Source organism: Columba livia, chromosome 17 (genome assembly GCF_036013475.1).
Source record: "Columba livia isolate bColLiv1 breed racing homer chromosome 17, bColLiv1.pat.W.v2, whole genome shotgun sequence".
Lineage (NCBI taxonomy): Eukaryota > Metazoa > Chordata > Aves > Columbiformes > Columbidae > Columba > Columba livia.
This window is the reverse complement of record NC_088618.1, coordinates 1,941,630-1,953,692: the sequence shown is the minus strand read 5'-3', so window position 1 is coordinate 1,953,692 and position 12,063 is coordinate 1,941,630. Positions and strand designations below refer to the sequence as shown.

Below are 12,063 nucleotides of genomic sequence, written 5' to 3'. Positions count from 1 at the left end.
TTGCTTTCTTTCTCTCTTCTATGAGCATCACGTATTTCTAGCCACTCATGCTAGAACAGGGTCAGTGTTTGAACTAAGACCTCAAGCATGATGAAGGCTCCTTTTCAGGCATGTTAGCACATTACTTGTTCAGCTGGTAGGTCAGCAGTGAAGCCGTTGAAGACACCACCCTTTCTCCACCAGAATACAGGATCCATCATCATGTCGTGACTGTACACATGTGCATCAGGAGAAAGTTGCTGCTTCTCTCAAGAGTTAATGACAACAAGAGCAGGATAACCAGGACACTTAGAGGAAAGGCCGAAGTCCGAGGCTGGTGCTGGCTGACGGACAAGCTGTGCCATCCCTCTGGGAAAGGCTTTCCCAGCACAGCCCAGCTGCCTTTGTGCCCATGGACCTTCCTCCTCTCCACGGTCTCGTCCGTTAGACACACGAGTGTAGGAAGCAAGAAGCGGGTCAGGCTGACACGGCACGTATGACAGCAGTGACACACACCCTGTCACGCTGCAAACAACAGAGAACCAGCCATGGGCGAGAGACAAGCCCGAGGCTGAGTTAGCGTGTGAAAGCCTCACTCGAGCCAGGCTTGCGCAGTCTGTAAAGGGGCCATGAAGCCCTTGTTGGGACAGAGATCTGGTCTGTCTAAGGGAACACCACGCTGCCTCCAAGGGATTTGCTGCTGAGCCTTGTGCGGCTATTTCCTTCCCGGAGTAAGAGAACAATACACCCGGAGGAATGGGAGCACAGCCCTTGCACCGACCTTCCACCCCTTTGCCTTCGCAGACCATGGCAGCGCACATTCTGCTCTCATTCTGCATGAAAGCCACTAGCGCAAAGATTGGAATACAAGAACAAAAACAAACCAACAAGCCACACCGTGTCTCCTTTAAGTCTGCACCTTGCGTGTTCCGCTGGCAAGCTTAGATAAGCACACTAGATGGAAACTGAGAATGCTCCAGACGGCGAAGCTTAATATTGCTGTGGTATGGCTTGTTTTTGCACAGTGATTAGACTCGCTGCCAGCCTGATTCTTTCAATGTTTTAACTATCTGCGGCTTGAGTGATTACACTAATAAACTTCCAGTGTAGACAGCATGCTAAATTCTAGCCACTGTTCATGTAAGAAGAGAATGGAAGTCTTTAAATACACTTTCTCTTCTAAATTATAAATAAAAAGGCAAGTCCTGGCCTGATTTTCTCAGGGAGAATGGTTCCCCTAGCAATCACTTGATTTGCAACAGGATTTTTTAGGACCAGGAGAGTTCCCTACCAGACACATAAAGATTTATCTTTAAGATTGCAGCAGCAGATCTAACATTCCCATCCATCACTCATCATAGATCTGCATAATTCAGATCCCAGTCACAGCATCTCTACAAATTACAGTTTGAAGACTTTAAGGCCCAAAGCATACACCTGTACTCTTCAAGCTAAGAGAATAAGTCCTCAGCAATGATTTATAATCAGAGATTAATTTAGCTCATCACAGGTCAGCCCAGAAATCTTCAGGTCAACTCCAAAATAAACAGAACCCTACGTGACCCGACTGAGTTGCACACAATCCCGAGTATGTCTTACAAACTAGTCCATTATCAAATCAGGATGGGGAGCAATTGAATCCTGTTATGTAACAAACTAACGAGAATATCTTCACATTTGGATAACAGCAACACAAAGGGAGAACTTTAGCAATGTGGTACAAGCCACACTGCTCACCAGTCTCTCTGAACCAATGCCTCTTTTCTTTCAGCCACTGTAACAAATGCAGTTTGCTTCTCTGCAACAGGAACAAATCCCTGCTCGGCCTAAATCTTGACTTCTGCCTCCTATGTACCCAGAAAACAGACACAAGGAGTATTTGCAGGGTGAGTCAGACCGTGGTTCTATCTTCCTGTAGGGAACCACAAGCACTTGTTAAGCTGCCAATAAAAGTACCTGTGTCTTTTTCACAAAATGTTGTTTCATCACTTCACCTACCAGTGTATACAGCAGTATACAGCTGCTGTAGTTGTTTGGTTGGTTCGGTTTAATTTCTGCATCAGGAAATGATTGAAAACTGAGAAAGTTTCATATCTATTTTACAGAAACCTCCCCTTTTACTGGTGAGTTTACTCAGCGGAGCAGGGCTGCAGTTGGGCAGAACACCCGGGTTTCATTCTGAGCTCTGTCACCGACTCATTGCAGAAACTCGGGGAAATCATAGGCCCTTCAAAACAAAGAAGAAGTGGGGATAATAATAATTCTTGCCAAACAGATGTGCAGTGTGACTTCATTAATTAATGTCTGCAAGGACTTTGAAATCTGAAAATGAAAGACAAAGTGCATCATACGAATCCATGAAATGTGCAATAAAGTATCTATGGAATAATGCATTTAACACTTCTTCACCATTAATCTTAGGCTTGTAGAAGGCGAACTGCTGCCATCCCTTTCCAACCAGACTTGCACACGCAGAACCAGAAGCCCATACAGCCGGGGCCCCTGTGCCTCCTGACCTTGGTTCACCTCACTTGGTGGGATCCTTTAAATACCACCAGTATCAAACAACATCGCCTGGAGACAAACATGTGGGTTTTGTACAAAAACAGCCCTACAGATAAGAAAATAAATAAGCCTTCTTTCTGTATGCTTCATCATTTGCAACCTGATCTTGAGGTTGGGCTCCAGCAGAACTGCCCTGCAATCCTTCCAGAGGCTGAAAAGGTGGAAAGGGCAACAGCAGTTCATGATGACCAGTGCAGGTAACAACCAGAAATCCACAGTAATACAAAGTATTCTGGCAAAAAGTAGACCATCTTTAGCATGGAAAGCTTACCATAAATGCAGCCATTTATTAGCACGATCTTCTCTTCTAGCTTTATGGAGAAAAATTGAATATCTATTCATAACTCAGTCTACTTGAAGCAGATGCATGAGAGGCTGTCATGCTAAATGGTCTTCAATTTTGTGCCTGTTCTTCTTCCCCACTTCATGTGACTACGACATGTATGTTTGAGACCCGTTATTTGCTTGTTATTTTAACTTTAATGAATTATTGCTGCTAAGTTTAGAGATAAAACTTCAATTTCTTTTCACAGTTGAATCCAAGAAAGGTGGCATCATATGCTACTCAGTTTCAAGAGCACTTTGAGCTGGAGCTTTCTTCAGTCTCTTTGTTTCAGAATCAAGCCTCAATCCCTTCTAAAACGGAGAATTCGCACGGATCAAATGAGAGAAGCTCCCTTAATTCTTGCTTACTTGAATCAAAGGATCAAAACCACAAGTGCCATCAACATCCACCTCAGCAGCTCCCCAGCTGATCGCTTCCTGAAAGCGATTTTCCTCAGAAAATCCTGTCGTTTTATCAAAGAAATGGTATTTCTCAATAATGAAAAACCAGAGGCAAAAAACTGTCACGGATCAGCTCGTGAGGAGTTCTGCTGACGTGGGGCCTCCAAGAGCTGGCCTTGCGTTTGATTGCCGTGAAGACACATCACGTTTTAAATTACCCCTACATGGCTATTAGTGAGTTCTATCCGCCGGTAAGTTCTTCAAATCACTTCCCCATCTCTTCAATTTAATAACAGATGTTCCCCTCTGGGTTTGCTGTTAAAGTGTTAAATTTCCCCGGATACTTTCACCCCTCCCCACCTTCATGACTGGCTTTCATTTGGCACAAACCCTCAGCAGGTATACTTAAGACAGCATAAATAATAACCCAATATACTTGACCCCACAGGAATAACAATTTAAAATAACAATCTGCTTTTCCCAGGAGCACCTTTGGGAAAACCCTGAAAATGAACAGCAGAACTATTCACAACACAGTCAATATTCTGGCGGTGAGAGATCAGGAGAATCCTGGGGCTTCCAGAGCGGAGCCGTCCTTTAGAGAGGAGCTCTGCATTCCAACTCATGCAGTCACCTGCACCGAGAAGAATACCACCGGCACCCTGGAAATACTGCAAAAGGGGTTTTCTTGCATAAATAACATTCATGTAGCACTTTGGAGAAAGGGTTTTTCGAGAATTACTGAATTCAGAAAGCAAACAAGTCCATGATGCACTTAGACGAGGTAAAAAACAGAAGCCGGGTTCAACGTTAGACAGATAGATGCTACTGACAAATTACACTAAGAATGAACAGCTTTATAACATTTTCAAACACTTCCATCACTCTGACAATCTTTTGTTGTTTGAACCAGATCACTAAGCATTAAGTATATGCTTAATTTTAAAAATTGTAAGAGGCAGAATTAGTGTTGAAATCTGGTTGTTTTGTTACCATTAGACTAGAAAGAATGAGCTCATTTAGTGTTCTCTCCTGGCATGCACTGTCCAAATTCCTGGTTTATGCATATGGCTCTTCCTTTTTGTTTGTCCCCATTGCAGTTCATCTTCCTTGAACATGAACCCTACACTGATGCAAAAAGGTAGAGCTTAAGTATTTCATACTATACGTAAGTTGCTTCAATTATTCATGATGGAAATAATATGGCTCGCTTCTTACCTTTCTGTCCTTCCATTTTGAATGTGTGTTGTAATTTTAAGAGACGTGCAACACAGAGTAGGGTGTTGTGATATCTCCCAGGAAGTATTTACTTGATGTTTGTATTATTTATGTAATAGCAGTCTGTTATCAATCCAATAATGATGGATAATGATAGCTAAATGTTCCTGTGGGACTTCACAGGCCTTCTTCCATAAAGCAGCTTTGATGGGACTATAAAAATCCAGGTGTATTACAACAATGGGATTCCTGTTACTTACTTACTGGAAATCAGAGCTGAGAAAATCTCCTTCTCAATAGCAGCACATTTTCTTAAATGCTATTAAATAAAACTTCAAAAAGCAACAACATTGTTTGTCTAAGTGTGCTGGTGACTTCTTATATAACAGACTAAGTGACACAAACCAGAACATGGGGGGACAGGGGAAAGAAGACACATCAGAAAGCAGCTGAAAAGTGGGGCGAGGGGCCAGGAGAGGAGGTTTCTCCTTTGTGCATCACTCTGCTGTGTCCAGCCGCGCGTGTGGACCAGCAGCTCTTGGGAAGCTCTCGGTGCCTCTTTCCATGGGGCTGACACCAGGACCTGCTGGCGCCTCCGCCTGCGCATCACAAATAGGAAACGCTTCACTTGTTCGATGTCACTTTCAGTGTCACACGCTTGTTGCATCAATGTTGACAGCTATGTTTAATGAAACGTGGGGATTTGTTTATTTACAATAGACAAATGTAACGTTTCCAGTAACGTTCGCTGCTCTGCGCTCACAGCAGGTTTTCACAAAGAATCAATGAAACCACCTGAGCCCCACAGGCATGTGCATTACACCATTGGTATCCACAGTACAATAACCTCCTTCACTATTTGATTGTTTGAGCTCTTGTCATCATAGAGAGCTTTTCTTCCTGTCTTCTTGTAGTTTATAAATTGTTCTATCCTATTTTAAGACCATTCCATATTCCATGTATCAATTAAAAATTATGTATTTACAAAACTTCTACCGTTAGATCACGGAAATACCGGCAGTTTGGAGCTCTTTATACTCTGTTTCCTTTTAACAGTATTTACTGAAATTAAATAGAGATTTTCCAAAGGGAAAGCTAGAAAGGTTGCAAACTAAGCATAAAGTATATGGTTTATGATAATTAGTACCTATCAATATCAAAGCTGGCAAAACTCATTTGCATCTAACAGCTGGGATCAATATCTACAAAGAAGTCATCGAACAGGGTTGCTTTGCTCTGGCTGCACGAGATAAGTCACCTTTTGGATCTATAAAAAACGTGTGACCTACCACCATTGTGGGAAATGAGCTTACGCCCATTTGAGCCATTGGAGGTAGGAGAGTTGGTGTGACATGTAGGATCTACACTGCCTTCCAAATGCCCTTTCTCTTATCAGCAGTGTTTATAGAGCGTGTTACTCCAAAGTTTATAAAATCCATCCTTGTATTTCCTCCCTGGTAGGAATCCTCAGGAAAAGACCTTCACAGCCAATCCCTAACATTCATCCCTGGCAAAGGGACGCAGGGCACAGACAGGTCAGGTAAGACAGATATTGGATTATTGCTGATAGTGCAAGAAAAGATTTTCTATTGTAGGTCTTTCTTTACGTTTCATACATCTGGGTCAGCCACTTGTCGCACCCTGAAACAATTCAGGACAGAACTTGTCCCACTCTGTGACTGTAAATCCATCAGCTGGAAGAGGTCCAGGTCCTGAAGGGCTCATCTACGCACGTTATTAACAAAAACAACTGCCCTAATGACAGGTTTCCTTTGAAACACAGGAGCGTTAGGTGTACCCCTCTGCCCCACACACAAACACAAAACAGCTTCACAGTTGCTTCTTTGTTGTCCTCCTAATTCATCCAGCAGCCAACAACCATGAAAACACAGCAGCCTCTTCATCTTAAAATAGGCCAAAGCTGTTGAATCTCAAGCAATACATGGTACATACGTCCGTGTAGATGATTTAGGACTGTTGAGCTCCAGAGACCCCTTCCAGTAATGAAACATTCATAGTTTCAGTATACCCTGTAGACCCGCAGGCAGCCGTTAGGAGAACAGATGAACTGACTATAGCCACCGTGATTTATGATAGTAGTAATTTTAAAAAAAATTAATACACTCACAAACTCTTTACTATGAGTAGCGCACAGGCAGTTAATTTAAAGTGAAACAAAAGGAAGTCTGGTTTTAGAAGATCAATACTTTCCCCTCTTCCCTTCTTACGCAACGTTTAATTAGGAGAAGCAATAGGATGGATAACATGTTGGACAGGACACTGCAAACAATGTCCATAGATTTGCATTGACCCTGCTGAATGATCTTGGGCAAATAAACCTGAAGCACATTGAACATTTCTCATCCGCAAAATGAACAGAATGGCATCAGCCATCGTTCTTAAGCACTTTGTAAAGTCCTTTTACTGAAAATTGCATTGCAAACTAAAGGCTACTGCAGAACACAATGCAGGTTCACACAACCACAGATTTCAATAAGAAAATTAGAAACTTGAAAATCTGACTTCCTTAAAAATAAACAAACAAAAACCACCCCAAATTTGGTGGAGTTTTTCCTGGTTTCTAACTGCAACTCTTATCGAAGGCTGCAGCAGCTCATTGCCACTGGGCCTTCCCAGCAGGAAAAGAACCTGAGGCAGAAACACCTGCTGTGATTTCCCTGCGAACACACAGCACGTCCAACGCCAGCCACAAACCAGCCCCAGCCTCCGAGGCCCAGGTCCTGCCAGGAACCAAAGCGAGACTTAAGTAGCATGTAAATACGTTCTAGGCAACAAAAATGTAAAGCTTTACGTGCAGTAGGTCCAAAAGCTGGTGCTGGCTCAGGAGAAGCAGAGGAGCTATTATTCTGCAAGTGCGTACATTGCTCTCACTTACCAAAATGCTCCTTTTGCAAAACAGCAACCTAATGAATGACCATGCATTAAAAATTGATCATCCCTACATAGCAATTTTTTTAAACGTCTGTATTGATTTATGTTTTCGTTTTGCATAATGCACCAGAGCCCAATTAACAACCACAGGAGGTGAAGAGGTGGGGGGACAGGCTGAGAGCTTCTCTGTTCCGGTCTCTGGTCACTGCAAAACCAAAACGAATGAATCTATCAGGAAAACAGAAGGGTTCCTAGCATACTGCATTTGATATTCATTTGACCATTGCCTGGCATGTCAGAGGGTTTAAATCTAACCCCTCCCTTCCCCTGGCCTGCAGGAGGGGCAGAGAGGGCAGGCTGCACAGCGTTCCAGGGAAACAGCACAACTGGGCACAAACCTCGTGCCAGAACGAGCCATGCACAAGATTTCTATAGTCACCGTACATAAAACACCCGATCAGACTGCTGGCTTCAGACAGAGCCTTATGTCGGGCCCAGTGTGACACAAGCACATTTTCCCAAACTACTTAAAGGTTATGTAATAGAGATCTGCAGAGCATTAGCAGCCACATGACACGTCCCACTAAGATTTCAAACTGCCACCTACAAAATTTAATTAGCAAGCAGTAAACAAGAGAGAACGGGAAAAAATACACTCCTGGAATCGACGGAGAATATTCTTAATGTTCTAAACTGTGTGCAGAACTGGGGGTGGGGACGTGGGGAGAAATGAGGATTTAACAAAGTGGTAAAACTGTGACTGCCACAGAAGAGGGTAAATGCAGTAAAAGGGGGACGGATTCAAGCACGTATTGCTCGTTACAGCGCCAGCTCCGAGCGGCATCCAGCTCAGTTCTGGGCACCATCAACCCTATCTGCCTTCAGAAAGAGTTGAGCCCACCAGCCCACCCTGCCACTGGAACTAGCACAGACCTATAATAGTCCCTGCTGATTAGAATCAGGGAATATCTTTAAGAGAGTTGGGCAATGTGCTCACTAAAGATGCATTTTCCATGTCACTGAGCAGGCTCCGTGATACTCCTAACAGAAGTAACCAAGAACATTTTCCAAGTGTATAAAGAGGAAGTACAGAAATACCCAGCAGGAGCTGAAATGGTGAAGCCACAGAATAAATTGATGATTCTGGAGGAATTTAGTCTCAATTCATGGCTTTTCTAAGCCAAGCCGAAACAAATTAACCTGGCTCCAAAAGGGCATATTTTCCTTTCAAAATTGGCAAGAGGGGTGGTGGTGTCATTTTTTTCCTCACACGCCCAGCTTAAAAACTTAATTGAAGCTGTCTATAACAATTAGTTACGCTTCCCAGAAAATAAAGATCAAAAATCAGTGCATATGTTGAGTGCCCATCCAGCCCCCTGTGCTCAGATCAGGCCTTACCGAAGGCATTGCACTGACGAGCTTGCTACCAGATGATCTTTGAACAAAACATGGAAAATAGTCTCTAATTGTTGTTAGATGAGAACAGAGAAGACAGAATGTGCTGTGCAGTTATATTTGCAGTGCCTCCCCCTTGGTTCTTCACGGCAATATCATGCACCAGTGCTGCTTGCTAACCGACAGCAGACGTTTGGCATAGTAATAGTTATTGCCTTAGAAACCAAGTATTATACTGTTTGCAACACAGAAAAAGAGAAAACTTTATGACTATTAAAATAACATATAAAAATTGGACCTGCAGTTTGGCTTCCTCTGCCCTGACTGCACTGTCAATGCTTCTACCAAACCACTGTCACCATCTGGGAATCACCCACAAGCACAATAGGAAGTTTAGCAAATCAAATGTTATTCCAAAAAGCTCAGAATCAATTCAGATTGTTCTGACACTTGGAAATGTTTTCTATGGATCAACAGCAGACAATGCAGACTGTCAAGTGATTTATAAGTAGCATCTAGAAGCCTCCACTGGGATTTAGCATCCTGATGGAAAAAACAGTCTTTGGTCTGAAGATCTCATGTTTTAAGCAGATAAAACAAGCAGAATGGAGTGGAAAGGTTTCATTATTATTCCCATTTACAGCAAGAGACCAGAGCCCAAGAGATGGCAAGTGTTTTGCCCAGGGCCATTCACAGGCTCTGTGGCGGAGCTGGAAGTCACACTCTGGTTTCTGCATCAAGTGCCACGTCACGAGCACAAGCCAAAGCGTTGAGCCATAAAGCCCCTAAGTCACTCTGATTTCCTCACCAAAACACCAACCACAGGTGCCTTCGCAATCACACTTTACAGAATGGACACGACTCCAACATGTTATTTAACAGGATGGTTACATTTAGCAAAGAAGCCCCCGTGACCACATTCAAACTCCAGAGTGAACCAGCTGCTCCAGAAGATGCTCAACTCTTCTCCCAGGGCAATGTCATCACACCACGTCCCAAGAGCCCACTCCGTGCAAATGGGTCTGGCAAAAGCCACTTTGCACCCATGAACAGAAACTGGTTTCATGACACTTTGCTTTGAAGAAGCTGCATTTTTCCAGCACTGTGGCTACATTCCAATTCTATTTTTAATCGTGATATTGGCATGTATTTTCCCATTCTCACGACTGCGAGTAAATGCTGCTGTCAGCAGTTCTTAATGACAGTTCTCGTCTGTGGTGGACAGTCAGCTACTCTGACATATTTTGTAGTGGCAATAAGGGCCTATAACAATTGCAATTAAATGAAAAACAGCCTTGACTCTCAAACTGTGTTTCATTCAACATAAATATTGAAAAGACAGGACAGTGATGCATGACTGACTAGTTTCTTATTTGAGAATAAATTCAGTATGATTTTGGACATTTAATTTTGAGATGTGGTGGGGCGTTCGACACACGTAAAGGAAAGCACTTTATACAAAATTATACCAATTATGCAGTGACCAGAGGCATCTTATTTCTGCTCCTGGCAATCCAGAAAGACAAGGACTTCTGTAATATCCTATTACCATAATGAACATAATGAACAGTGTTTATACATTCATTTCATACTCAATATCACACACCTATCTAAACTGCGATGAGTATGCACATCTAAGACGCACCTAAAATAGGAGCTGACATTCAGAGAGATATATATTTTGTATACATGCAAAAGTACACACCTAGTTTGTATCAGCATGAGATTGGCCACGTAAAGAGATGCTTAAGATTTCTGAGCTTGCAGCTGTCAGTTAACCAAAGCAGCATGTACTCAGATAATTTTCATGCAGAAATCTATGGCACTGCACTGTCCCATATTTTGTTCCATCTCACTTTTCCTACCCCTAAAAGCCACGTGCCATTTTAAAGCTGTAATTTGGTTATAATTCTAGAAAATTCTATGCATTAAATGTCTCAAAAAGGTGCTCAGGTACACCCTAATATATCAAGTTGTATGTGATAACTCTGTTCAGTGCCTCTGGTACCCAGTCCTGCTGTATGTGAGCAGCTGGAACCCGTTCAGATACACATCAAAATATCAGGGCTGCTCCCTTGTCTGCAGGCAGCACGACCGCTTCACTGGCTTCATTTAGAGTAGGTATTTCGCTGTTGAAAATAAAGTGGTATGCACAAAGGCACTGTTCAGGATCTCTAACAAAAATAACAGGCACCTAAAAAATATCCACCACCCTCCTTTAAGGTACTGGAAGCAATGCATATGCATTTCAGAGGCTGTCTGCCGTGCTGAATCCGGCTGACATCCATGCGATGTGATCTGAATTGCCTTCCTGGCAGCTGGGTGGACTTTACAGCCCTCCTCTGATAAAACAGTAACAGCTCCTCACCAAAAGAACTGAAATATAAAGTGACTGTGCTAACTTTTGCATCAGTTCATGCATACTGCGATTTTTTATTGTAATAAATTTATGGAGATGCTTTGATTTCCACTGTACCACTTGGTCTGTGTTTTAATACTTCTTGCTGTTTGCTTAAGGCAGCTCTTCTGTTTTGCTAAGTAGTTGGCTTTGTTTGTATTTTAATGATGGCAATCATAGCATTCTTTCCCTGTCTCAGCATACTTGGTGCAATTCTTAATGATACGATCAATGGCTTTGATTTTAGGTATTTCTTCAAAATACATCCGATCACTTAAGGAGCAGACTCTGTATTTACTAGACGCAGTGACAAGACTCATTAATAAGTTATTCTGCTGAGTTATTTTATACATAAATGCTGCATCACTACCTGTACTGGACAAAAAAAGAGCCCAGTCAGTGTTTTACCATCAAAATAACAGACAGCAGTAGCTTAAAAAGAAAAACCAAAGCCTTCATATGCACTTACATTTCCTCTGGTAGAGCTGTACTAAGACCATGTACAACTGTAATGTCAAGCATCACATCCCTGTTGGGTAGACATCCCTCCTCTGCCCAGCGCTATAGGCAAGAGCCAGTTTTGAAAAGAGGTTAATAAAAACCCTGCAGTATCCCCTGTAACACTGTACCAGCACACTGCTACATGCTAACTAATTAACTGGTATTTATATGCATATGCTGTAATAAAATGTTATTATTCTGATCTACATACTCGTATATATAACATACTTCCCACAAATACTGCTATATATAGTGTGCCCATATATATATAGCTGCAAAAGATCTCTTTCTTCTATCAAAAAAAAAAAAAAAAGAGATATTTACTTCCAATTGCTCTAATTTAGCATTACGTGCCAGACAAATGGCACACATAATTTCATTAACAATAA

The 12,063-nt window shown here is 42.4% G+C and overlaps 1 protein-coding gene across 27 annotated transcripts in view; it reads right to left on the bottom strand.

The window, feature by feature from the left end:
• RIMBP2 (RIMS binding protein 2) overlaps positions 1-12,063 on the bottom strand; it is a 114,947-nt gene that overhangs the window by 87,926 nt on the left and 14,958 nt on the right. The gene's annotated exons all lie outside the window — the stretch shown is intronic.